Source organism: Prionailurus viverrinus, chromosome B3 (assembly GCF_022837055.1).
Source record: "Prionailurus viverrinus isolate Anna chromosome B3, UM_Priviv_1.0, whole genome shotgun sequence".
Lineage (NCBI taxonomy): Eukaryota > Metazoa > Chordata > Mammalia > Carnivora > Felidae > Prionailurus > Prionailurus viverrinus.
The window spans coordinates 125,961,293-125,989,111 of record NC_062566.1 but is presented as its reverse complement, the minus strand read 5'-3'; the positions used below and the strand labels follow the sequence as shown (position 1 = coordinate 125,989,111).

Genomic DNA, 27,819 nt, shown 5'->3' with positions numbered 1-27,819 from the left:
CACATATGTGACATGTATTTATATATCCCCTAAAGGAGGTAAATAGGAATTGCTGGTATCTCTGGGTATTGAAGGGAGGGCTCAGTTCTTTTCACAAGTATGCAATAGGCATTGAGAACATACTATATATCAGCAATAAATCCATGAATAAAACAGAGGTTGTGTTTGAGTGTCAGAAGACAGAGAATTAAGCAAAAGAAATATACGTATATACAGTTGGTGATTGCCATACAGAAAATTATAGTTTTAGAAATAGACTTCAAGTACCCAGGTGGACAGTAAGCTCAGAAGTCCTCTCTGAAATGTTGAAATATAACCTGAGTCCTGAGGAGGTGCTGGAGCATGCATATACCTATGTAGAGGAGAGCATGCTGGGGAGAGGAAATAGCAAGTGCAAAGGCCCTGAGGAAGATGTGTGCCTTGCACGTTGGAGATGCAGTGAGAAGTCACCTGTGGCTTGAGATAAATGAACTCAGGAAGAGTGGGATTTAAGATCAGAACAGCAAGGAGTGGGGGAAGCAGAACATATAGCACCTGCCCTATAAACCATGAGAACTTTGGCTTCTACTGAGTGAGTGAGAACTCTCTGAGGTCATTGAGCAGACAAGTGATGTAATGTAACTTAACAAATCGAAGGGATCTCTTGGGCTGACATGTGGCAAGTAGACTGTAAAGGAGCAAAAGGAGTAGCAGGGGGACTTGTTAGCAGTTATTGCAATAATCTCGGCCAAAGAGCAGAGCATTAGCAGTGCTGGTGGTTAAGAAGTAGAGAGATTTGCCTAATTGAGAACTCATTCCCTGCCAACACCAGAACCTGGCATGTTGCCCTGATGTGCCAGTGGGAGCCAATTACACTGTGTCCAGGAGGCACTACATTTTATTCTTTCCAATTAACCCATTCTTGTGTCCTCACACAAGCTGTATTCTGATGAATACAGACATGCCCACCTTAGTCAGAGAGTTTTGACCACAACTCTGTAATCACCATTTGGATGCACCAGAATACAACACATCTCATGCCATAAGCAAGCTGCAGTCTATAGACATAATTCTTTCGGCTGCAGTTGCTAATGACCTACCTGATGGCCACCCAGCTCACCTTGTCCTTCAGATGTACATTCGAGATTCTCTCTTCCTCATTCCTCCTGCAATCCCTCAACAATTAGGAACTTCTACATCTTATTCCTCATCTTTGATACTTTCAATCTGTTCGTTCAGAAATTCAGAACATTGAACTTTGCATTAGAAACTGCCAGATTACTCTTTATCATCTCATTCTGGACTGCAGAGAAAATGGTTCAAAATTACTTTTTTTTTAATATATGAAATTTATTGTCAAATTGGTTTCCACCAATTTGGTTTCCACCACAACACCCAGTGCTCATCCCCAAAAATGCCCTCTTCAATACCCATGACCTACCCTTCCACCCCCCATCAACCCTGAGTTTGTTCTCAGTTTTTAAGAGTCTCTTATGCTTTGGCTCTCTCCCACTCTAACCTCTTTTTTTTCCTTCCCCTCCCCCATGGATTTCTGTTAAGTTTCTCAGGATCCACATAAGAGTGAAACCATATGGTATCTGTCTTTCTCTGTATGGCTTATTTCACTTAGCATCACACTCTCCAGTCCCATCCACGTTGCTACAAAGGGCCATATTTCATTCTTTCTCATTGCCATGTAGTACTCCATTGTGTATATAAACCACAATTTCTTTATCCATTCATCAGTTGATGGACATTTAGGCTCTTTCCACAATTTGGCTATTGTTGAGAGTGCTGCTATAAACATTGGGGTACAAGTGCCCCTATGCATCAGTACTCCTGTATCCCTTGGGTAAATTCCTAGCGGTGCTACTGCTGGGTCATAGGGTAGGTCTATTTTTAATTTTTTGAGGAACCTCCACACTGTTTTCCAGAGCGGCTGCACCAGTTTGCATTCCCACCAACAGTGCAAGAGGGTTCACATTTCTCCACATCCTCTCCAGCATCTATAGTCGAAAATGTTTCAAAATTAGACTAAAGTTTATGAGTAAAGTACAAGTTATGTCATGAATACCAGGGTCATATGATGACTTTTATTATTCTATCTCCTCAACCTTGGCTTAAGAGTCCTTAAATTGGACCAATTGGGCAGGAATTCTAGAAAATAATTTCCCAGGAGAAATAGCAAACTAATAAACAAAGGTGGTTTGCCTTCAGATAATTACTAAAAAAGGCACAAATCACCTATTATCACCCTGAAATGAAACCCACCAATTCAAAATAATAATAATAATAATATAATAAGAAAAAGACTGACATAAAGAGTTGTCAAGAATACTTTTTATCTGAAGTGAGTAGTTCTCAGACATCTTAAATAAGTCCATAAAACTGATAATAAAACAAAACATACACACACACACACACACACACACTCACATACATTCAGGTAAATGATATAAAATACTGTTATTGAAAAGCATGTATGAGGGCTGCCTCAGTGGCTCAGCTTGTATTTGTTGACTCTTGGTTTTGGCTCAGGTCATGATCTCGCAGTTTCATGGGTTCAAGCCCCACATTGGGGTCCATGCTGACAGCAGGGAGCCTGCTTATGATTCTCTCTCTCCCTTTATCTCTGCCCCTCCCCTACTCACACTGTCTCTATCTCTCAAAGAAGAAAAGCATGTACTCAGTAGTTTTGGTGATTCAACCACCATAAGCTCATTCTACCTCTAATGCAGATGGAAGGAAAGCAGGGACCCACATATACCCTTGTCTACCTTGAACTCTGAAGTCATAGATCTTAAAAGGTGATGTATTCTGGTTCAGAAAATCCCAGATCCTGACTCATTTTATTTTTCCATATTCCTGACTACATGTATAGGGCAGGAAAGAATGTTAACTCTTGTGATAACCAAGCCTGGGTCAGAGAAGAGAGGGGAACAGAGTAAAGATTATTGATAGAGAGTTGTGTAGGATAATAAAGCAGCCAACTCTATGGAAGTGTGGGAAGTCAATCATCTTGACCTAGTATTATTCAGTCTGCCTTTTGTCTTATTGGCCTGTATGTTCTTTGAATGAAGTGGGCATCTAATGTAGTCTGAGAACTACTCCCTGCTTCTGCCATACAAAGTGTTTTTGCAGTTTGGACAGCTAACCATGGTCCTGAGAATGCAGGTGCAACAGAACAGTGGTGCCACACAATTTGGATTAAATCCCCTGATTAGTGAGGCTTTCACAGTGATCCTTGTGTTTCCCAATATTAGATCATGACCTGAACAGCCCTTTGGTGAGGCTGCAATGGCCAGTCCACTTTGCTGCACTTTTGATCCAGGCAACTCTTCGGTACCATACGGTATAATTAACACATGTTTGGGCAAAGTAACAGCTATTCAATTCAAACTAGCTTACTCAAAAAGGAGGAATGTACTAAGGAGATTCTTGAATTCAGAAACCAATGAAAGGAAAGTATTGGGGCTTCAGAAATTAAGGGATCCGAGGATTCCAACAATGTTAGGACTTTTTCTCTATTTTTCTCTGCTTCTTTCCAAGCATCTCTTTTCTCAGCCCCTTTCATTTGTAGAATATCTTTCCCCATTTAAGTTCATGAAGCAGAAAACATGGCTGTGGGTGGTTTCTTTATTGCACATATTGTGATTCAAACATCCGAGGAATTAATACTCCAGCTTCTTCGGCTCAAGTGCAGAAATCTTGATGAAGTGTCTCACAAGTTCAGCTTATGGTTGGTTCCCAACCACTGAAACAACCATCTGGGGTGGCTCAGTGGTGCTGGTGGCCTGGGTGTTCCTACTACCAGCCAATTTTGAAGCCTGTGTCTTACTAGAAGATCAATTAACTCTGTCCAAGAAAAGAAGACATGGTGTGATATGGCTACTCCTGCTTCAATAATGAAATTGGGGAGAAAAATTAAATTCCTAGAAAAAAAAGGTGCTGCAGGAAAACTAAAATAACTGTATATTCTGTTTGCTCCCCTATGTACATGTTCTTCCCCCCTTTGTATATTACATACTATACCTTCCCAGTATGTCTTCTTAAATGCAGAATTGTCGCTCTTACCCACCCCCACCCCCACCCCCTGCACATACACGCTTAGGCATGCTGTAATGTGCATAATTGTGAATCTTCATGTCCAGAAAATTTTGGAATGACTTGATGTCATTGTAATACAACATACTCTTTATTTTTCCTACATATAAAAAGAAATAAGCATACTGCAAAAAAGAAATGTAGCAACTGTTTGTAATGATTAAGAAGAAATAATTCTTAACTTAATAGTATTGGTTTAGGAAAAGAGCCAAACAATAGATAAATAGGATACCTCTTCAGAAAAATAATTAAAACAAGGACCGTAAAGATTAATTTCCCATTTTTATTATGTGTAGATATACTAAAATGTATGTTCATACTCTTTAGCATATCTGTATTGGCTGAACATCTCTTTCCATTAAAATTAGTTTTCCAAGGACATGCACTACATTATTGAAAGTTGCCTTTTTGATATAGATTCTTCTCCAAAATAATTTTATAGTTGCTAAGTAGTCAATTGCCAACTGCATACTAAAATATACATAATGTAAATGGAGGCAAGAAACAGGAGTAGGCAAACGTGAGGAAGAAACACAATCATTTCTATTCAGTCGGAAAAGGAATGAGTGGCTGGCAAGGTAAGAGCACAGCAAAGTTATGCCACCACCAGCCTGGTATTGTTGCAAAACTTCTTTCTTCTCAATAACAGAACTCTTGTCATGCAATCTTGGGACAGCTTTTAGCAGCAACATATTTGGTCTTCACCCTGACTACCATCACATTTATGATGATCTTATTCGGGCCAACGACTGGCCCAGGTGTGTTATTTTCAGGCTGGGATGTTTCCACGTGTACCACTACATTTACAGCATAAAGGAACACCCAATATTCCTATTAAGATGTAGATGATACAAGTTCATTGCAGGTGAGGCATAAAATTATGCAAAACTCTCTGTCTAGAGTTGGTGACCACATACCATTTTGGGGCTGATCCTTATTCCTTCCAATGATCACTAATAACAGATTGCTTCCTGCTGGTCCCCTTAATTGTGGAGGTCTAGGGCTAGCTGGCATCAATTGCTTTGAGGAAGGGTGAAATGAAGCATTTCATGACATGAACAGGACAGATCGAATCGAATCCCCTTTGGTTGACAGAACAGGACCCTAGGAAGGAGGCACATCCATTTGTATGAGTGAGAAAATGACAGAATAAAAACTGGAAACCACAGTGGGAAGAGAGGAGTCCTGACTGGTGATTCAGGGTCAGACCAGGGCCTGTAGGCTCTTAGAAGAGACTGGATATGACCCTGTATGTGGCTTATGGTGAAACCCTTCTGGAGAGAGACCCTCTATACCATGGTTGAGTTTGTGGTTTTGTGGATAACATGTATGTATTGATATATGCACCTTAGTTGAAGGAGTACATCAGGGAATTTGAATATGCATATAAGAAACTTTTAAAAATACTGTTGACCCTTGAACAAAATGGGTTTGAATTATACAAGTCTACTTATGGATGCATGCATATGTATCCATTGATTCTTAGTTTTCAAATAATCAGAATTTATTGAGAAAAACACACACTTTGGAGTGAAGGATTAAGATTTAAACACCAATTTTACAAACTCCAGGCAATTAGACAAATTACGTGAACTTTCTGCCTTAATCTAACCCACAAGTTTATTGTGAGGATCAGATGTGCTGTTATAGAATCACACATGCATGTAAGTTAAAGTAATACACTGGACTGTGAATTTTTATCTGTCTCTAGCGGCCAACTTTGTATGAATAAGGTTTTATCAGATTTGTTTTGGAGTTCCAATGTGCAGTAGTCTCTCACTATTGTTTACTGAGTAAATAAAATTGGCTTCTCAATAGAAAAAAAGCAGGACTCACCCTTAATACACAATTTTCATTAAATCAAGATCCATTTATTAGTTGGTAGTTAGAAATATCCTTGTCACTAATGCTGAGCCTCAGGACATTATAACAAATATTCACCATTTCTTTATTATTGATTCTTGGTTGCATCAGATAACAAGAGTTCCACTGGAAAGAATGAATGATAAAGTAAATTTCATAATTTATTCTACAAAGGGAACGGGCATTCATTTTTCTGGTTTGAGAGAAACATGAATATTTTGTATCATAGAAGAAAGACTTGCACCAGGCAAAGATGCTTTCAGTGTCATGCCTAAAGCCTCAGCAATAATTAATGGTAGATTTGGAATACGAAATGTATTATGTCATGTCTTATGCTGTGTAAGAGGTTGAGATACTGGATTGAAGGTGTCTTGACATAAAGATCAAAACAAAGACTAGGCGTGAATGGGTGTTTGTGTGTTACTCGAGAGCAATATCCAGCTGTTGGTGGTCATTACTGTTACTGCAGCCCTTATCACTCTGCCCCCTCTCTAATCCAGTGGGTCAGTACATGTGCACAATGGATGCTCTGGTTCATCAATCAGTCCACATTCTTCAGTCTATGCTTCTCCCCTAGTCCGTCTGCTCCTGCTGATCATTCTCCCTGGCATCTACTTCTTCTGGTCCACCGAACACAAGCAGAGGTAAAATTTAATTAATATGTTAATTGCCTTTAATTAATATATCAATATGCTAATTTACACTGAAATTTTTTTTTAGTACTTATTTTGAGAGAGAGAGAGAACGAGAGAGGATGAACAGTGGAGGGGCAGAGAGGCAGGGAGGGAGAGAAAGAATCCCAAGCAGGAGATGCACTGTCTCTGCAGAGCCCGATGGGGGAGCTCAATCTCACCAACTGCAAGATTGTGAGCTAAGCCTAAATCAAGAGTCAGATGCTCAGACACCCAGGCACCCGGTTAGCTGATATTTTAACTAATATCAATTTAACAGTTTGAATCAAGGATATCTGCTTGGTTAAAAACTTTTTCCTGGTCCCATAACTAGCACACATGTACTTATTTATCAGAATCCAATGTGACTGATAAAAGGCCGGAGCACACACATATGTAACAAAATGCAGAAACTAAAATCTCAGAATAAAAGAAGGCATGCATTGATGTATGGGTATGGTTTTCCCACTTTTTTTTTCCTATCTACCTCCTACTCATTATTCAGTTAAGTATCTGTTCTGCCCTTAAGCCTTCCTAACTCACTTAAACTAGGTCATATCATCAGGTAAATATTCATTGAACATGTTAACATGCCATGACACTGATCATACTTTATTGAGTTTATTTATTTAATGTCCATCTTTGCAGCTAAACTTTACTTTTTACAGACACAGAACGTATTTGCTCTCTTAGCCCAATTTTCTGTACACAGTAAGTGCTCATTAGGAGTTGGTGAATGAATGGAGAGCTGGCTACAAGAAAACACTACTTCCTCTCTTCTCCCAATTCACCACACCGGCACGAAACACGTGCATGTGCGCACGTGTGCACACGCGCACACACATGCACACATGGATGCACATACACACACCATGATGCAAATGCAATTCATTAAAGGCCGAAGTTTGCCTTTGGTGACATGTAAGGATTAATACTCTTTTATACCCAAGCTATTCTTGTTCATTGTATATTTAAAATAGGAAAGTGTAGTGTAAAAAAAAAATTCAACTGAGTAAAATTTAAAGATCTCCCTGGCTTTATTCAAGGATTCATGAATCAGGCAGCATCCCATATGGCAAAGAGAAAAGAGCTCTGAAGAGCTGTACAACATGAAAGATTTTTATAAGCAGAAGGAGGTGGGGCAAGAAAGTTATACTAGCAAAGAACTGATTGTGGCAAGGTCACTTTCCTTTAGAGGACCACAGGGTCCATCAAACAGATTACCTCACTAGTGCTGACCAGGTAATTCTAAATGGGCTGGTTTAAGATTCCATTTCTGTAATTGAGTTAAGGAGTAAGTCTCAAATTAGTGATGTGGGGTTTAGCACAAGTGACTCCATTTAGAGTATATTGTCTCTTTTTTAACAGTAGCAAGTTTTGACACAATTATGGTTGAATAATAGGGGTGCTCTTTATGCCAAATGCACTTAAAACATCAATATCACAGAATCTCTCTAGCATTATTTCTTATGGATGTACTGCAGAGAGTTGGGAAATACAATGCAGAAGAATTTATAATCTAAGACTTTCCTAAGAAAATCACCCATGCTTATTGGTATGGCATTACATTTACTGTAATTGCCTAATATAAGCTTAAATATACTTAATTGACTTTTCTACCCTCCTTCCACTGACAAAATTGTGGCATTATTGTAAAATACCAAACATGGACAGCGAGAGAAAAAAGTTTGCTTAAGAAAGAATGCCCTGTTTTATTTGTAAAATGACACATTTATTCGTTTTACTTATTCTGCACTTTAGTTATAATATATGCATACTGAATAGCAAGTTTAGAGAATAAAAGAAAATGCTCCTTTCACATAGGGTAGTGTGGTATAAGAAATATATTTGGTCTCTGTCCCAGCTTCCTGGCACAAAGCTCCTAAAAATGCTTGTAATTTCCTGAGTGGTAGGAGCGTCTTTTGTTATTCATAATGAGTTCCTTTCAATTACACCTTAGCTCATGATGATTAGGTGATTTAGGACAGGACCACTAAATAGCCTTAGTGGGTTGGTCACCGGAAAGACTAAATGATTAGAGACCTGGAACTTTCAACCCTGCCCACTGACCTCTGGGAAAGGGGGATGGGGTGGAGATTAAAGATCTATAAAATCTCTTGAACAAGGAGAAAAGATGAGCTTCAAGTTGGTGGATGCGTCTGGAGCATTGTGCACTGTGGTTCCAGGAGAGGGGGAAGTTGTAGGACTCTCGACCCTCTGAACCTTGCCCTATGTATATCTTCATCCAACTATCCGTATCCCTTATCACATCCTTTATACTAAATGTAAGTGAATGTTTCTCTGAGTCCTTGAGCCACTTTAGCAAATTAATTGGACCCAAAGAAGGGGCGTGTGGGAACTTCCCATTTATAGCAGTTTATAGACACCTGGACTTGGAATTGGTGTCTGAAGTGGGAGCAGTGCTGTGAGACCGAGCACTTAACCTGTAGGACTGCATTAAATTCATAGGACACCTTGGCAGTGTCCGCTGAGAATTTGAGAATTGCCTGGTGGTGTTGAAAAACACACAATAGAAATGACTATGCCATACTGGATTCTCAAGATTTTGTTCAGGTCACTGATGGACTCACTTAACACTCATGCTTACTGTACCACGAAGCAAAATAAGGTTTATCATACATTGTGCATTTTTCGATGAACGAAGCACATTTGAGCAATTCAAGCTCACCCTGAAACTCTAAGCTGCACAGCTTAGCACATAAATGAGCTCTGTACAGACACAGGTCCATCAAACTTCAGCGTCCATGCTCTGGACCATTGTCCCATTAGGGACCGTCTACTACACACATGCGTGGTTCCCTACAGTTTGCCTTTTCTCCTATTCTAGCTCTTATAAAACTATTTCTCTGGAATTAAGTTAAATCTAAATTTTTTTTCCAACTAAGTGAGAACTAAAGGGAATCAGGAGAGTCCCTTCTTGTTCTTATATAGTAAGAAAAGTGAATTCCCTAATCCTGACATCTAGTATCTCTATAGCCTGACCATGTTCACTGTGACAGAGGATTTTAAAAGCTCACTGAATATCCAACAGGTTTCCTACACTTCCCAGTCTCTTGTGGATGTTCTGAGTTACGTGTCTGGCTCTGGCTAATGGACTAAATGAAAGTCACCATCGTTTTGCAGCAGTAGAAAGTTTTAGGTAGTGCCCTATCTCTCTCTTTTTCTCATTCAGTAACCCTGGAAATCATGTGTTGAGATTGCAGGACCTTAAGATGTTAAAAATAAAGAATCCCTAAGTCAATATGATGAGTTTACCTGGAAATCCACTGAAATGTGGCAAAATTTACGTGGATGGAAATAAACTTTGGCTTATTCAGCTCAATCTGATTAACACAAACGCGATCCAAAATCTTGAAGTTAAAGATATTAGCATGCTTTCAGTTTGAGGTATCAGAAAATCTTACTACAAATGACTTCAACAATAGGAAATGTATTATCTCATGAGAAAATATAATCAGGAGGTGAACTATTCTACCATAGTAGCTCAGTAATGTGCTCATAATATGACTGCAAGCCCCAAACATCACATTATGAACTTTAATATCCAAGGTTAGGAAGAAATGTGTTCTATTTTCATGTCTCAGTTTTAAGGGAAGGAGAATTTTCCTATTATTTCCCCTTTCCAAAATAACCCCTCCCTTCTTTATAAGTAAGTGTTGAACTCTCCTGCTTTAACCAATAGCTATAATTGAGTTGGCTTTACTGGGATTGGTTCCCTAGTCTAATCAACATTCATTACCCAGGGTTAAGAGATTCCATAAAAACAAAACAAAACAAAACAAAACAAAACAAAACAAAACAAAAAAACAGTCACCCAATTCCTAAATAAACACAGGGTTCTGCTACTGAGTAATGTCCTTTTAACATTATGCACCCAAATACAAATGCAATTTTAAGGTCAAAATGTGGCTGATATTACTTTCTCTTCAAATCTTCTATTTTTTCCAGCTAATTAATATTTTATAGCAGCTCCAAACATGTAATCATTGTTTGTTAACCTAACACAGGAGTAGAAAAGCTTCTAATGGGAGCAAAAAAATCTCATCAATGTTCAATTATTAATTTACTTTCCTTTTAAATCACAAACTGACCCAATTTCAGGGTGCTGGCTTTAAAGTATTATGTGTATTTTTTCTATTTAATTTTAAGCTATTTGTGTTGGTGTCAGGTAGAAAATACCACATTTGGGAATATTCACTTTTGAATATTAGAGCATATGGATATTTTGAGACAAGGACCAATTTACAGTTAAAAATGGATTCTCCTTGTTCTCTGATAGGCTGCCACATTAAGCCAACTTGCCTGAAGAAGATCTTTTGTATTTAAGGAAAATAATGTTTGTTTAATGTAAACTCAAGTTCAATTCCATATTATGAGCACAAAAAGAGAAGCTCACCCAAGGAAACATTACTGTAATCGTGAAGGTTGGTCAGGACCTATAAACTATTCTGTTTTCTGGCTTGAAATTTTATCACTTTCTGAGGTGATTTCTAAGAGAATCCACTATAAAAGTCCCCAGTGTGTATGTTTTTTAGGAATTCGTATTAAGTCTCCACCTCTCCAAAGTATGCATTTAAATGATTGGCGCTAATGTGCACACAGGATCAGGTGGGTTATTGGCTCTTCAGGATCACTGGAGCGAGGAGGTGAATGATGTGTGAAATGAAAAACCTGACCCAAAGCTCAGAGGGAGTCTAGGGGACTGTTCTGTCATCCTGGAAGCGCCGGGTTAGCGTGATGATGAGAATCACACAGGTGGATCATAAAAGCTCCCTGAATCTCAGAGAGGGGAGGGCGGACGAGGATGCTTTAATGAGCTATTTTACGTCCATCCTTTCCTCAGTACATCTTTCTTATCTCTCAACTACTCAGAGTTGTAACAATTAATAGTCTCTATCTCCAAGTGAAGTATTAAGGTGAGTAAATTATCTGGACCACTTGAGCTGAATGACTCAACTTTACCTCCATTTTCAAGAGATATTAAGGGAAGAGGGAGGAGGAAAAAAAGGGGGGGTAAGAAAGAAGCTACTAGGGGTAGAAGTTTGTCTTTAGAAATACTAACATACTTTACCTGAGTTTTCTGTGGAGACCTAAGGCTTAGACTTAGAAATATCACATCCTGATTTTCATTAGCCTGTGCAAAATTAATATAATATAATATAATATTGAATAAGCACACATGCACACATTATGCATAACATTAATATAATAAAATACACAGCACATATGCACAAGAAATGAGATAGGAAAATCTATTGAAGTGTCTGAGCTGTCTGTAAAATGTTAAGCTCTCGGATAACCTTGTCATGAGTATCAGGTGAAAAGCTTTCCAGGATTGGACTAACTGTAGAGGGATTAGGGATTGAGGAGAACCAACAAGCAACCATAGTAGACAAGCAAAACGAAATAACTGAAATCAGTGTGACTTTTCTTACTGGCAGAACCTCCTGACTTGTAGCAGCAATGGTGGTAATTAACATGTGTTAGTTTCGGGGCGCCTGGGTGGCGCAGTCGGTTAAGCGTCCGACTTCAGCCAGGTCACGATCTCGCGGCCCGTGAGTTCGAGCCCCGCGTCAGGCTCTGGGCTGATGGCTCAGAGCCTGGAGCCTGTTTCCGATTCTGTGTCTCCCTCTCTCTCTGCCCCTCCCCCGTTCATGCTCTGTCTCTCTCTGTCCCAAAAATAAATAAATGTTGAAAAAAAAAAAAAAAAAATTAAAAAAAAAAAAAAAAACATGTGTTAGTTTCAACGTTTCCTGAAAATGGACCATACACTATCACAACACAATATTTGGGTTTTTTAGTGATGATCTCATTTTTAATTTGATAGTTGCAAATTTGTTTTTGCCTGTATTTGGGAAAAACATAACTCAGGTGCCAGCACGTCATTGCTTGCACATTACTCCTTACGAGACGATCAAGTAGGAGGCATACCATATAATAACATATGTGGAAACAGGATCTAAGTGACACGTTTAAGGAGCACTAAGATACAGCGATGGGAAGGGCTTACAGGGTTTTCAGGAGAGAAAGAAGTATCACAATTTTCTTTATGATTTTGTAAGACTCAATGACTCATTTGTCATTTGGTTCAAAATGTCCCCGTCTCTAACCTGTACATTGCAACCAAGTCATTCCACTGCTAACCCCGACTCTATGTCATATTATTTATTACTATTGTCATCATAACAGCCACCATTTTTCAAGTGTTCATCATGTGCAAGGCACCAGAATAAATGCTTTAGGCGCAGTGTTTCGATGAATTCTTAAAATAGTAGACACTATAATTATCCCCATTTTCCAGACAGCGATGCTGATAGTTAGAGATGCTACCATTTTAATCTGACTCTTCTTACCAGGCTATTTTGTTTTCTAAAATTTCCCTCTCTATATCTCTTATACTCCCTACCTATATATCTTATATATTAATAATACAAAAAAGCATCTCCTCATAACAGCAAACATTTATTGACCATACACTGCTTAGAGCATGGGGTTAAGTGGTTACCGAGATTGTCTTATTCAATATGCATTCACAAAATCCCTATAGTAGGCATTGATATTATCTTCACTTTATAGGTGAGGACATGGAAGTGGAGAGAGGTAAAACAACTTGCCCAGTGTCACATAGCTATGGAGCAGACTACATCTCTACCCCACCTCCCAACCCATTCTCAGGGAACAGCATTTGCACTGGCCTTCAGTCTCAGACTCTAGTAGCAGGCTGAATCAGTTACCCTTCCCACTGGACTCATGTTTGTAAGGCTGAGACAGACTTGGTAAGCTCTGGGATCTCTATTTCTGTTCCACCAGTCTATTCCATGTACTAGAATTACTTGCAGGTAAGATGGAAGAAGACAACAGCAGAGACAGAGAGAAGGAAAGGAAAAGGGACAAGAGAATTGTAGCAGAGGAAGTTAAATTGATGTTCCCCTCTACTTATGCTTCAAGTCTGCAACATATCTGCATACTTAAAAATTAAAAGTTTCAAAGAACTCCTTGGCTCAGTTGACCTCAGTGTTCTGCGAAATTCTAAAGTAATGATAGGCTCTGTCACATAAGCTTTAAAGACAAATCTGCTTAATGAATTGAACTTTTCAATTACAAATTAGCTAAAGGCCAAATTATGTTCACATTGTCCTTTAAAAAACCTCCATTCTCAAATCCACCAGTGAGTTTAATCCCTTGAATGTAAACAAGAATTGGCAAGATTAAACCCTCTTAAATTAATTTTATTAATATAGTTCCAAAGGCATATAGGTTTATTGTAAAGTGTTTTCCAAAGTCTTCTTTGTCCAAATTACTTAATATTTTATCCTTTATGTTTTTATATTATTTACTTATGGTAAGAGGATTCAAGATATTCCTAAATTGTGTAATGAATTTAACATGATACACTAATTAATATCTAGTTAAAACCATTCAGAGATTAAAGATGGCAAACTAAGTCATTTGCAGGTGCATTCTTCACTTAGTTACTGGGGAGCAATTCCATACTTTGCTTTCGTTACCAGTTCAAAAAAAAGACACACACTCTTCCATGCAATCCCTAGTTATCAGTAATAAATCTATAAATAAACACATACCTACATACATAAATAATAAATAAATACAATTATCAACTCAACTTTTTCAGCTGGGCTATTTCTATATTCCATGAAAAATAAGCCTTAAGTGCTGACCTTTAAAATTATTATTATTGTTGTTGTTGTTGGGGAGACAGAGTATGAGCAGGGGAGGGGCAGAGGGAGAGGGGGGGAGAGGGATAGAGAGAATCTTCAGCAGGCTCCATGCAAAGCATGAGCCTGACTCAGGGCTCAATCTCATGAATTGTGAGACCATGACTTGAGCCAAAATCAAGAATAGAACACTTAATCTACTGAGCCTCCTAGGTGCCCCTAAAATTATGAAATACACAAAAATATCATGATAACCACTGATAGGACTTATTCAAAGTAAATTATACCTGCTGTTGGTCTGTGTGAAATGGCATTATCAGTTGACAAAACAAAGTACAACCTCTTTCATCTAAGGCGTGAGGAAGCTTGGCTGGGGTTTATCTTAGGTTGAGTGGAAATTGCTCTTCTAGAAAATCTGGGTCAATCCAATTGCTTAACGTGGATACACTGCATAGAGAAGTCCAAAGGAATAGATGATATATTTAATTTAGCAAACAGACATTAACTAAACTTCTAGGAAACTGATGATTTTGAGGAACACGAAAATAAATGAGGCACTACACCAGTTATAGCAAGAAGGAAGGTAAGAGTAATAGTTAACAGAAAGGAAGCTAACCACTGCCTTACCCATACTTCTCTTGACTTAAAGTTCACAACAAGTTAAAGAGGAAGATGGAATTAATAACCCCATTTTAAAGGTGAGAAATATGAGGCTGGGAGAGTTTTTAGCCAATGTTTTCCAGCTAACTGTTTGAGTCAGGATTCCAAACCAGGTCTGTCTGTTGCCAGGACCTGTTCTCTGAACCATTATTCTTGCTTTTCTAGCAGTACTATGGTGGACCTGGTAAGGGTGCAGACAGTGAAAAATAAGATCCTGTACTGACTCTGCGTCAATGATAGCCAAGCATGAATACACATATGGAAAACACAAGACAGTATAATAATTTGTTCTTAACTAGGCATGAAAATGACAATGAACAAAAGGAATATGGTGGTTAAGATTAATGAGAATATCTGAGTCCATAGTGTTCCCTTGCTCTCAGTCTGGGAGAGGGCATTTAGATATATGGAGGGTAGGGGGAATCATTACTAGCCACAGAAAGGGTCTAAAACAATATATAAAATAAAATGTACATTTACATAGTCCTTTTCTGAGTCAAAAAAAACCCTCTATGTTCAACACTTCATTTAATTTTCACTCCATTCCTGGTGGGTAGATTAGATTACCATTCTAACTTTAACTTTTTGAGGCTCAGTGAGGCCCAATAAGTGGAGAATTCTGAATGAAAACTCAACTTTCCTGCTGACCAATGGTCTTTCTAGTAAATTATCACAAAAAGTGGTAGAATAAGTATGTTCTGTAGTGGCTTGGAGATGGGGACGAGTGGGTAAAGGAAACAGATCAACTGCAGTTTGTTGGATGGGAATAGAGGGAGAGTTATGTGCGTTTATGAATGTATTCCAATAGGACACATTTATGAGCTCAAACGTGATTGAGGTGGTAACAGGAGAACAGTGTGGTTTGTGGAAGATAGTGGACAGTATTCCACCCTGAGCTTTAGAGTTGGCAAACCCAGGGTAAATACGGCAGGCTATTTAACTTCTCTAGCTCTGAGTTTCTTTATCTTTAAAGTGGAAGTATTAATCTCTCCATCACCAGAGTTTTATGGTGATAATAAAGGATAAATGTGAAAATATATGTGAGATGCACACAGCAAGCTCTCCATTAGTGCAGTGGTTGTGATTATAATTCTGAAGAGAGTGAAAGAGAAATTGTATTTCAAGTTGGTTACTCTGGAAGCAATGTAAGAAAGAAGAGAATCGTGAGACCTTGGGTCAAGGAAAAAAATAATGTGGCATCATTTTAACAATATAAAATTTTACTCTCCTCCATAATATCTTTTCCTGGTTCTCCATTATATTTTTGTTAAAGTAATCAAACAAGGAGGCATTACACTGAGGTGGCTGTAACACCTTGGTCACCTACATAAGTAAACTAGAACCTAAGCCAGAGACAATTCCTAAAAATAACTCAAGGTTAAGAAGAAAACCAATCACTAACAATGAACTTCACTTTCCCAAATAATGCAAGTACTTAAGCTATAGTCACATAAATGATTTCCTTGCTTTGCTCCCATCTTCTCTATAAAAACCTTGTCCCTTGGGGCCCCTGGGTGGCTCAGTTGGGTAAGCTTCTGACTTCGGCTCAAGTCATGATCTCAGGGTTCATGAGTTCAAACCCTACTTTGGGCTCTGTGCTGACAGCTCAGAGCCTGGAGCCTGCTTCAGATTCTTTGTCTCCTGCTCTCTCTCTGCCCCTCCCCTGCTCACCCTCTGTCTCTTTCTCTCAAAAATGAATAAACTTAAAAAAAATTAAAAAAAAAAACTTGCCCCCTAGCTTCTGTGGGTAAAGCTCTCCTACCTACTGTTTGGTCTTGCCTGATTGGAGTCAATGCTTGCTCAAATAAAATCCCTCCAAATTTTAATGTGTTTCATTTATCTTTTAATACTTGGAATGAAATTCAAATTTTAGGTAGTAAGTCCTACAAACACCTGTATAATGTGGCTTCTTTGTTCTCTTCCAGATTATGTCTCCAAGATTCCCTGTTGGTTTATAATCATCAGCTATCCTGGGATTCCTGGATTTACTTCCTGCTCTTCAGCCTTGCTAAAATGTGCTTTCTACAACCGCTCAGCTGGTCTTAAGTATTTGCTTCTTCAGATAAGACTTCCCTGACCTTTTGTTGTCCTCATTAATTAATTATTAAAATTTGTAATTACATGCATATTTGTATGTTTGTGTTCAAGTAATTGAATTATTTACAAGGATATAGAGAAACATCAATTAATGTGACTCAAGCCTCTCAGAAGCTCTGAGTGCTCAAAGTATGGAGACCTGCCGAGGGAAATGAACCATTTATATAACACTTCATGGTATCAATACTCGAGATGCCAGACATGGTAATGAGTGATTAATTGCCAAATGAAGGGAAAGAAGAAAAAATCTGTAAGTGTTAGAGTTGGGATGGCAGGAGGCTCTTGGCTCGTCTAAGAAACTATTGAAGAAATCGTCAAAGGATTTACCACTTACAAACTTTAATAGCCATCTAAAGATGGCTACCATTTTTCTCGAAGCTAAAATAAGAAACTATGGTTTAAAATCTTCAAACCTGTGGATCAGTGGTGCGTGTGCATGCCTGGTTGTGTGCCTTTCCTGTTCTTTTTATGCGTATTTTTCTTTCTGTGTTTTGCTTTGCTTTTGTGTGTGTGTGTGAGATTGGTAGGGGTATGTGACAACAGACACTGTTTTGAAAGCAATGGGAAATGTGCCATTTGGTGTCATTTTGCTGCACTTGGCTTCTGCCTTCTCTTTCAAGTTTTCTTCATGGCAACATCACTAAATTAGACTGTCAAAAGTTGCTCTGTCCAAAAAAGGACGTCTCTTGAAAATAATCCATTTGTTGGAGAAGACAATTGTATTAAACACAAAATAAACAAGAAAATGCTTACTAACAAGATCAAATAATTTTCTATTCCATTTGATATACCAGGAACATTTTTTCTAAAGCTTGAGACATTGTGGTTTGCTTCATCAATTTCAACAGCTTTAGTTTTTTGGTGTTTGTTTGTTGGTTGGTTGATGAGAAGTACAAATGTAGAAGACAAGTATCCCACTGTGCCCATGGGTCTGGCAAATCACTGAAAAATAGCAAATATGTCACCAATTAACTAGTGGAAAGGCAAAACAAAAATGCATCTAGGAAATGTCAAGACAGATTTCAAGCCTGAAATCTGACAGCATCCGGAAGATCCATGAAATAAGGAGTAAGTATAATCTTGAAATTCCATCTTCTGAGGAATTCTTTCTTAATCAGCCACAGCATTGTTTTGGGGAGATTACCAAAGTAGGTATGGATTTGGGACTAGGAAGTCCAAGTCATGATCAGGCAGACAAAGAGAAGTTTCTAGGCACTGTTGTCCAGGTCAGGAATTTCATTATTACTTCTCTAGATAGATCCTTCCCAACCACCATTTATGGTTCAGAAACACCATTTACCATCAGTTATGTACACCATAGTATATTGGTCCTTCCATTATTTATTCTGTTCTGAAGTCTTACTGTTAATACGTTTATTGATTTGTCATTGATTGCTTCCCTCTTTTCCCCCAGCATGGACACTGTGAAGCCATGAACCTTGTTGATCTTGTTCCCTGTGTATCCCTAACTCATAAAACAGTACCTGACATATATTGGGGTCCAAGTCAATATTTACAGTAAATGACATGAAAGTAACATAAGGAACAGAAAGAGAGAGAATGGCTATGGCATAGTAATGTGTTAATTATCTGCTCAGGATTTGTTTGATTTTCTTTTTAATTTTGTTCCTGTAGCTTAAAACATTTGTAATAACTATAGTAAAAGATACAGTAATTATGAAACACTGAAAGTCAAAAAGTGCTGCATTTCATTTGTTAAAAGAGTGTTGATTATTTTTTGTCATAATTACAGCACCATTTCTTCAAAGCAGAATTAGATGGAGTAACTAAATGCCACAATGATTTTATCCGTGAAGAGAGAATAATCTCTTTATTTTTTTTATTACCACTCATTTATACTGTTATTCAATCATTCATTCATTCATTCCTGTTTTAACACTTCTTGAGTGGTTAGTGTCTGTCATTGTCCTACGAAGTGCTAATAACAGACATAGGTGCTTTTCCTTCTAGGGAATCCGAATCTGGTAGACAGAGAGGTAAGGAAACCAATATGTACCAATGTGATATGTCAGTAGGGTTGTGTGCAGTGAACTGTGAGACCACAGTCATCGCTTGGCATAAGGAGTCCACAAAGACCTAGCAGAGAAAGTTGCACAGCAGAAAGTAGAGGTTAGGACAGGCTGCAGAAATCATCTAAATGGCAAATAGGAAAATTCAACTAGTTGTAATAACTGAGCAGGATATATTCAGGAAAGAGGCTGGAGGGGTGGGCTGGGCAATAGTCATCACAGGAGGACTTTTATGCCATGTACCCTACAGATAGTGTAGATTTAAAAGCCACCTGTCCCCCAATAATTATGAAACAGCAAGGATAGCCCAGTTACACCACACGAAGTAAGAGCCTACAGGAAGAGCTGCTGGCAGTGTGAGAAGCAGGGCTCTCAGGCTCACAGTGCCTTCTGGTGGTAAAAGCGCCACCAGTGTCCTTAGCTTTATAGATCAGACACTCAATTTGTTTAGTTCATCCAGAGTACTGGTTAGTTTAGGCTGCCAAAATTCACAGAAGACCAATAATATTCGGTCCAAGTGTAAAAGGACACTTAGGTTGACTCATCAGTCCATCTCATCCTGGGCAGGAGCCTCCAAACAGAAGAAGTGGAAAACCTTATTGATAAAGATATTTGCGTAAGTTGCCATGATGAATCCATTCATCTACTGGGGGGCAAACAAAATATAAAGCTAATTCTGTGCACGGTCAGAGTCAATTCATTCAGATGACCAAAAATAAATGCATGTGTGTCACTCTTCGAATCTTCTTCTGTAAGTTTTTAAATTGCGTTTCTTTTCTTAATAGATTCTTTAGATTGGAGTAAACTTGATTGAACTTTGAGTACTTAAGTTTCTATAAGGATATATTTTTCTAAAATAAAAATGTTATTCACATCATAAATGTAGCATATAAACCTTCTCAAATATTTACTAGTTGTAAAAATATCAAGGTGAGGTCACCTTTTAGTCAAACACTTAAATATAAACTATTGCAATTGCATTGAAAATCCTTGCACCTTTTTATATGATAATGTGTACATATACATTTATTTCCTTGTAAGTCTCTTTTTGATTAGATGATAGATCGTTAACATCTAGTGACATTGATTGATGTCTTATGTTTTGTGTACAGCAATGTCCATATTGATATATTCCAATCCTTGTGAGAGTAATATAGGTTATAGGTACATTAATTTCCTTTAAATATTAAAGGATATTAAATATCATATCCTTGAATATGTATATATGCCCTCTTATTTTTATCATAAATTCCTAGAAGTGTAATTTATATCAAAGGTATGCATATGTTAAAGATTTTGCATTAGATATGACTATTATTGCTTCCCAGAAAGTACATTTTAAGCAGTAATTTTGCTAATTTTCATCAAAATTATATTAGTATTTTTGTCAATGGTATTTTGATAGGCAGAAAATAGGTTTTCTTTACGTATATATAAAAAAGACAGGTATCTTTGATTATTAATGTGGCTGAATACCTATTCTTACTAATCCCCTGCTTTTTTTTTCTAACTGTATCCTTTATTACTTTTCCATATTTATATTGAGATGCCAGTTTTTGTTATTTTATTATGGATTTGTTGGATTCTATTAATATGACTGATACTGAGTAACGCTTGTGTGCCACTCTTTTGGCATCTAAGCTATAGGAGTGAGCAGAGAAAAACAAAACAGTGACAACAAAAATAAATAGACAACTAATTAATTTATTAAATATCTTTTTTTCCAGCCACTGAGGGACAAACACATGCTATTTTTCCCCAACCTTTCCCATAACATTTACAAACCACTGCTTAAACTAAATGCCTCTGCAATATGTCAATGCATACATGATGATCTGATTCCTATTATTTTTCCTTTTCAAAGAGTGATCTCACCTCCTAATTCTGGGTCTTTCCATTGGATCAAGATTAGTTGGTATGAGGTACTGGAATGCAGAAGAAACAACCAACCCTCTTTTAAAGATTCCCACATATCCACAGGGTACCTTTCAGGAAAGCCTGGATCCTGAGATGTCCCTTACCAAACCCCAGGTGTGCCTTTATTTTCATTATAATAAGGAGTGAGTGGAGCACTCTGGGCAAGGAAGGGAGTATCAGCAGTTTGAGGAGGGCAGGATGAGTCAGGAAGAGGAGAGAATTTGCTTATCTTTGCTCTGTAGGTTCTGTACTGTTTAAATCTCACTTGTGAAAACAGGAATTTGTTTACGAATGAACAAGAGAAAAAGAGTTTTAGCTCTGATGATCCACCTAGAGACTTGAGAAACAGGAGAGCCTGACTCGACAAGAATCTTCGCCAACCTTATCACACGTGCACCTTGCAGCCCGACCCGATAAATGGATAAATGGTTTTGCTACAGTGAGAGCTAACCAGAATTTCCATCAAGTCACTCTTCAGAACTTCGCCACAAATTTAATTTGAATCTTTTATGCTCATAAAATTTCAATATTTACTCTTCCCAGCCCACATTCTTATTTTACTTTTGATTGCCTCTGCCCTTGCTCTTTCAAACAAGATCTAAATGGGAAGTGTCAGAATATTGTATCAAAAACGACTCAGATTGTTTCTGAGCAGAGTGCAGATAAGCATCCAAACTTTTGAGTGCCGGTTCTAGCTGATTATGTCTTTCCGCGTGACTTCAAGAAGCAGTTCCTGGGCTGTGACAAGTATTTCCCATCACTGTAACTCACAAATGAGTCTGAACACTGAGAGGTGTAGGGTAATTGACAACTTTAGGGATAAACCAAGTAAACCGTCATCACCAAGGCTGATATTTGGTGGCTGCCGTGTCCCCTCCCCTGTTGAGTGATGTGCTACATCAGTTTAAGGCATGCATCATTTCATGAGAAAGAAAGCCTTTGGATTTTAATCTCACAGCAGATTCAGTTTTTCCTGTGTGTAGATTTTAATCATCAACTCTTCAAAAACACTTAAAAAAAAGACATTTTTTAAGTGATTATTTAAAAATAACTGAAACTTAAAAATCCTGTCTAGGATTAGTGTTTGCAATTTCTATTCAAATGAGGTAAATGGACAGCCTCTCTTGTGCCTAATTCAAGCTATCTTTTTTTTTATGGGTTATTTACATATATTGACTTCCTTGTGGGCAATTTTCATATTTACATAGTACTTCAGGGAGCTTCGGGTATTTTGCAAATATTAAATCATCTAAAGGTCACTAATCCTAATGGTCCTAAGAAAAAGGTAAGAATTTTTTAAAGCATTTGAGAACTACTCATGATCAAATCATTTTCATCATTTCTGGGAACAAATGTCCATGATTGCACAGTGTGGAGCAGAGTTTTCTATCAGCTGGACCATGGATGCAGGAATCTATGGGATCTGTGTCATTACTAACAGGGCAAAGACCTGATGTGGTGTTTAGCCATGAATGTACCCACTCTTTGTGCTGAGAAAATTGGTTTAAACTAGATGTTACTAGAAAATTTTAGCTCCCATACAGGTCAACATATTAATGACCCCCACCATTTAGATAAACTACAAGAAGTCCCTCCCTAGTGCTTATTGAAGCCAGGGTTACTGTGAATTGTCTCTGAGGAAGGACGCCAAATAATCATCAAATGAAACAAATCATCCTCAAATCAAGTGATAACATTTAGCTCTGTGCCTTTGAGACCATTCAAGTATTTTCAAAACAAAAATATGAGCCTTCTGTGTTTTCCTGCAAAGATTTAAAGCATTAAAAAAATCTATATGAAAAAGTGAAAGTAACAGTAAATTTTGCCTTGGTTGAAAGGTGATTTAATTATTTTTAAGTCTTCATTCATTCATGCATTCATCATTTCTTTATTCATTCATTGAGCACTAGAGCCAGGAGCTGTTAGAGTTCTAAGAATGCCAAGAAGCATATAAAATCTTCCCCCGTGAGAGTTGACAGTCTAATCTTACTAGAGAAACAGGAGAGAAACTAGCTACAATGCAAGTTGATATTTGTTGCAAAGTTTAAAGAAGTAGCACGTAGAATATAAAGGCTCTGACTTTAATTCCAGTGTCCTTGGGCAAGTCACTTAATCTCTTATAAGCTTCACATCTCTGAATGAATGGAAATAATGAGTATGTCAACCTCACCATGTGGTTGTCAGAATTAAATGAAATAATATCTATAATGCAATTAAGCTGACATTAGGAAATGCTCAATAAATCTTAGCTATCTTCATCGTTGTTATTTTTGGTTTTTTTAATGGCTGTTTATTTTGGAGAGTGAGAGAGAACGTGGGTGGGGAGGGGCAGGGAGAGAGGGAGAGAGAGAGAGAATCCAAGCAGGCTCCACACTGTCAGCACAGAGCCTGGCTTGGGGCTAGAACTCACGAACCATGAGATTATGACCTGAGCCAAAATCAAGAGTCAGTTGCTTAACCTGCTGAGCCACCCAGTCACCCTCATTGCTGTTATTTTTGTGGGAATAAAGTATTCTTCACATATAGAACATGTAGCTACTATGTCTCTCTGAGGGAATAGAAAAGCATCCAAAGAATAGTGTAACTTGCTATGAAATCCATCTGCTTACTTGTGTTTTGCGTATGCAAGAATAGTTTTAAAAAGTCTTACTAGTGAATTAAACCATTTGTGGGCTTTACCCAATGAAATTTAGAAAAGGGAGCAATTGTTTTTGGTTAAAGCAAGACCTCACTCAATTCTAAGTACAAAATCACCACGAGGAAAATTTTTCCCTATCTTTTTCTCTGACAAATTCTAATGGGACATTTAATCATTGAGTGTATTTACATTTGAAAATGAAGTGTATGTTTCAATCTCTTTCAGAAAAGAACAAATGGAAACATATGCATGGAGTCATCACATTGTCATCGGGGCGAGTTAATCCCTTTGAATCGAAGCTTCTAGACATTAAAGTCCAGCTGCTAGTGGAAACAGGTCTCCTTTAGTCAGATGATTATAAGCCGGAAGTTTGCCAGGCTATCCACAACTCAACGCCCAGAAACATGACTTGAGAACACAGTGGCTACTCCTATTTGTGGCATATTTATAATAATGATTGAAGATGTTTATGGCTGCCACAGAGTCATGTATTGGGAATGACTGAATCACATGGTAATTTTTTTAATGCTTATTTTTGAAAGAGAGAGAAGAGATTGTGAACAGAGGAGGGGTAGAGGGAGAGGGGAGACAGAGAATCCGAAGCAGGCTTCAGGCTCTGAGCTGTCAGCAGGGAGCCTGATGCGGGGGCTCAAATTCAGGAACCACAAGATCATGACCTGAGCCCAAGTCAGACGATTAACTGGCAGAGCAACCCAGGCACCCCTGAATCATTTTTAAATGGGAATTATGGTTCCATATTTATATGTAGGACTGTTGAAAGATAGCAGTTTCTGTTAGACTCAAATTCTTTTGTACCAGGATCAGGTACAACTTTTAACCGGCAGACCTAAGAGAATACTTGTGTTACAATCTGAAGTGTCTTTGTACATGTCACAGTATTCCTGAGGTAAGATGCACCCCTTTTGCTTCAGAGCCCTGTCTCCCTCTGCAGCCATTCAATGCATTGGCTGCAAGTATTCACTCTTAATTGTTTGTGGAAAGCCGTGTATCTCTCCAATGTCTGCCAAACTCTGAAATTACCTGGGAAGTTATTAAACGGACTCTATATTAACTCTATATTTATAACCAAAGATATTTAGTTCACTCTAGGCTATCTGCGGGATTAATAGTTGTAAATGTTGGGAAGGCATCAGATCTGTTTAAATCTTTTCTTGGTGGCAAAGAAAGAAGACCTTTCTTAGTGTAGAACTTTGTGTGTGTGTGTGTGTGTGTGTGTGTGTGTGAAAATAGATCCTTTTTTTTTTTTTTTTTTTGTAAATTACTGCCAGAGTGTGAGCAGGGAAAGGGCAGAGGATGAGGGGGAGAGAGAAAATCTTTTTAAAATTTATTTTATTTTATTTTGTTAATGTTTATTTATTTTTGAGTGAGAGAGCAAGCTGGGGAGGGGCGAGAGAGAGGGAGGCAGAGGATCCAAAGCAGGATCTACTCTGTCAGCACAGAGCCCCAGGCAGGGCACGAACTCATGAACTATGAGATCATGACCTGAGCTGAAGTGAGACGTATAACTGACTGAGCCACCCAGGTACCCAGAGAAAATCTTTTTTTTTTAAATGTTTATTTATTTGTTTATTTATTTAGTTATTTATTTATTTAGAATAAGTGGGGGAGGGGCAGAAGAAGAAAGAGAATCCCAAAGAAGGCTCCACACTCAGTGCAGATTGCAATGCAGCGCTTGATCTCAAAACTGTGAGATCATGAGCTGAGCTGAAATCAAGAGTGGAACACTCAACTGACTGAGCCAGCCAGATGCCCCGGATCCCTAATTTTTGTACAAACATGAATGCCATGATAAACCCCAAGCAATGCCATCACATATCCCCATTATAGCAAGCTAATCATAAATTCTCAATGAGCTCATCGAACCACAGACTTCAGTCACAATGTTTTTGAGATGTCTGCATCTGAAATAATAATACATTATCTTACATTGTTTAGGAACTGATTCTGAAGATGCTTTGCAAAAAGAGGGATTTCCCCAATGATCTGATAATTGGAGAACCTCCCAGGAAACTCTGTATGAGAACACAGGTGAAAACATCACTCATCCAGCAGATTATTTTCAACATCAGTCACATTACTTTGTATTTACACTTTGTGTAGTGAATGAGGCATTTGATAAATGTTCCTTTGATTGGGTAAATGAATATTAAATGAGAAGCCATAATCCCAACTCAATGGCATGCACAACCCAAGCATGACACTGTGTACTTCCCTCCTAAAGAGAGTAGATTCTTCCTGCTTTTGCAGTGGACTATCTAGGAATTTTTCTCAAGCCTTGCCTTTGATAAACCTCTCGTGTCAGACTCTGGATGGCTAGAATTACCTTCCTGTAGGCCGATTCCCAATCATGTGGTCTTATTTCATTATAATTATCATTATAGCCCTGGCTGGAGGGTTCTGCTTAGTTTTCCAGAGTTACAATTCCCTCTTGACTATGATTAAACTGTCTTTGGATTCATGGGCCTGGAAAATTTGAACAGTCCAATTTAATGAAAAACAATTTTCATAGCCATCTGGCAATGGTCTGAATATTTCTAGAAGTTAACTTTTTGCATATTAAACTTTGAAAAGAAATAATTAAATCAGCTTTCATAATAGCCCACGTGGAGTCTGTATGTTCCCACCAGCCCACTGATTTGTGTATCTATTGTACTTTCTCCGTACTTTTGCAGAGAAACAGATCATTTATATAAATTATAATCAATGGGGGTCTGAGTGCTGAGCATTTTGGAGTAGCCTCTTGGGTAAGTTAGATAGTTAGAGACTAAGAAATTAATCTTATCTGCTTGGATTCTTTCATCAAGGCAAGATTTAAATCAATTAATTATAATTTAGGAAATTTTCAAAGCTAAAAAGCTTTCAGAGTGAAAATTGTGTTTGGGTAATTATGAAGAAAGTTCTTCCTATTCAAAAAGATAGCCTCACAAAATGCCATTTTACAGGTTCTTAAAGTTGTTTGTAAACTTTCCATTTTGTTTTTATTTTCTAAAGAACAATGCCAAAATTGTGAAAAGAATTAATCATTTATTGATTATAGCATTTGCGCTTTCTAGGAGTAATAACTCAGAGTTTCTCACAGACAAAGTAGACAGTTTTGGATCCTTCAAGCCTGAGTATAGTTTGTAAAACTATTAAGTAACACTTATGCTTGCCTGGAGAAATTTTGAAAAGCAGAACAGAACAAAACAAAAACCTCTATGAGCTTAAAACATGATTTTTATTTAAATTCCTGCTGGGCAGAGCTGGTAAAATATGTCCCCTTATCTATTTAGTTGGATCTTCTATGAAAGTCTAGACAAATAAAAATTCTGAAAAATGGTAGCTACCAAAACCTCCTTATTGGCAAACACTCGGTAGGTAGCAAAGTCAGGTGGGAATGGTATTTGTTTGACAGTCAACCTTGATCCTCACCCCTGCTTTTCCTATTTCTGCCATTTTTGGTATAAGACTGTGAGCCACACCCCACTCACTCAGGGTACTCACTTTATATACTTGAAAATGGAGAATAATATCGGAAGAAATTTGTGGGTCAAGTCATAGCATGAATATTTAAGTACAAGTACAGGTGCAGATCCTTTGCACATAATGCTTTGAATATCATTCCGTGGAATTAAAGGCCCTGGGAGAATCTTCATTCAGAAGTTTTCAGGGCTTATGAAAATGACAAAAAAAATCATTTGCTTTATCACTCAAGTCTTGATAACTTTAGTGGAAATGAGTATATTCTGTGAAGGCCAAATTTATTTTATCGCTGTTCTAAAGTCCTAAAGTCAGAGGTGCTTGCAAAGGTAAACATTCACAGGTAGCCAATATCCACAATAATGATACTGATAAATCTAAACCACAAGGTACATTTGGAATCTTAATTTAAAGCAATACTAATAAAATATGTGATTGACCTGACAAAACATGCCCTGTTTAAGTAAGTAATTAAGCTGATGCAATCAACAAAAAACTGTTTGAAGAGTTAATTGGCTTTCACAGAAGAGACAAATCTATAGTTTTATGCTATTTTATAATATTCTGTATGAACCTTTTTCTCCCCCCTCTTGGCTTTTGCTGTTACCAAGCTGGTAATCCTTGAGAAGTAGAAGAAGGCCTTATTCTGTGCCTGCTGTTTATCACTTTCCTGAAATCATAAT

At 37.9% G+C, this 27,819-nt stretch overlaps 2 long non-coding RNA genes across 2 annotated transcripts; both read right to left on the bottom strand.

Moving 5' to 3' along the window:
- Nucleotides 1-1,105: 1,105 nt before the first annotated feature.
- LOC125168769 (uncharacterized) lies at nucleotides 1,106-27,776 on the bottom strand. The gene is made up of 3 exons (XR_007153290.1): nucleotides 27,711-27,776; nucleotides 14,602-14,761; nucleotides 1,106-1,206 (listed from the first exon to the last, which is right to left on the bottom strand). It is a non-coding gene; the product is annotated as an uncharacterized LOC125168769 (long non-coding RNA).
- LOC125168770 (uncharacterized) lies at nucleotides 3,636-6,067 on the bottom strand. Its single transcript, XR_007153291.1, has 3 exons — nucleotides 5,920-6,067; nucleotides 5,001-5,187; nucleotides 3,636-3,834 (listed from the first exon to the last, which is right to left on the bottom strand). It is a non-coding gene; the product is annotated as an uncharacterized LOC125168770 (long non-coding RNA).
- Nucleotides 27,777-27,819: the final 43 nt, after the last annotated feature.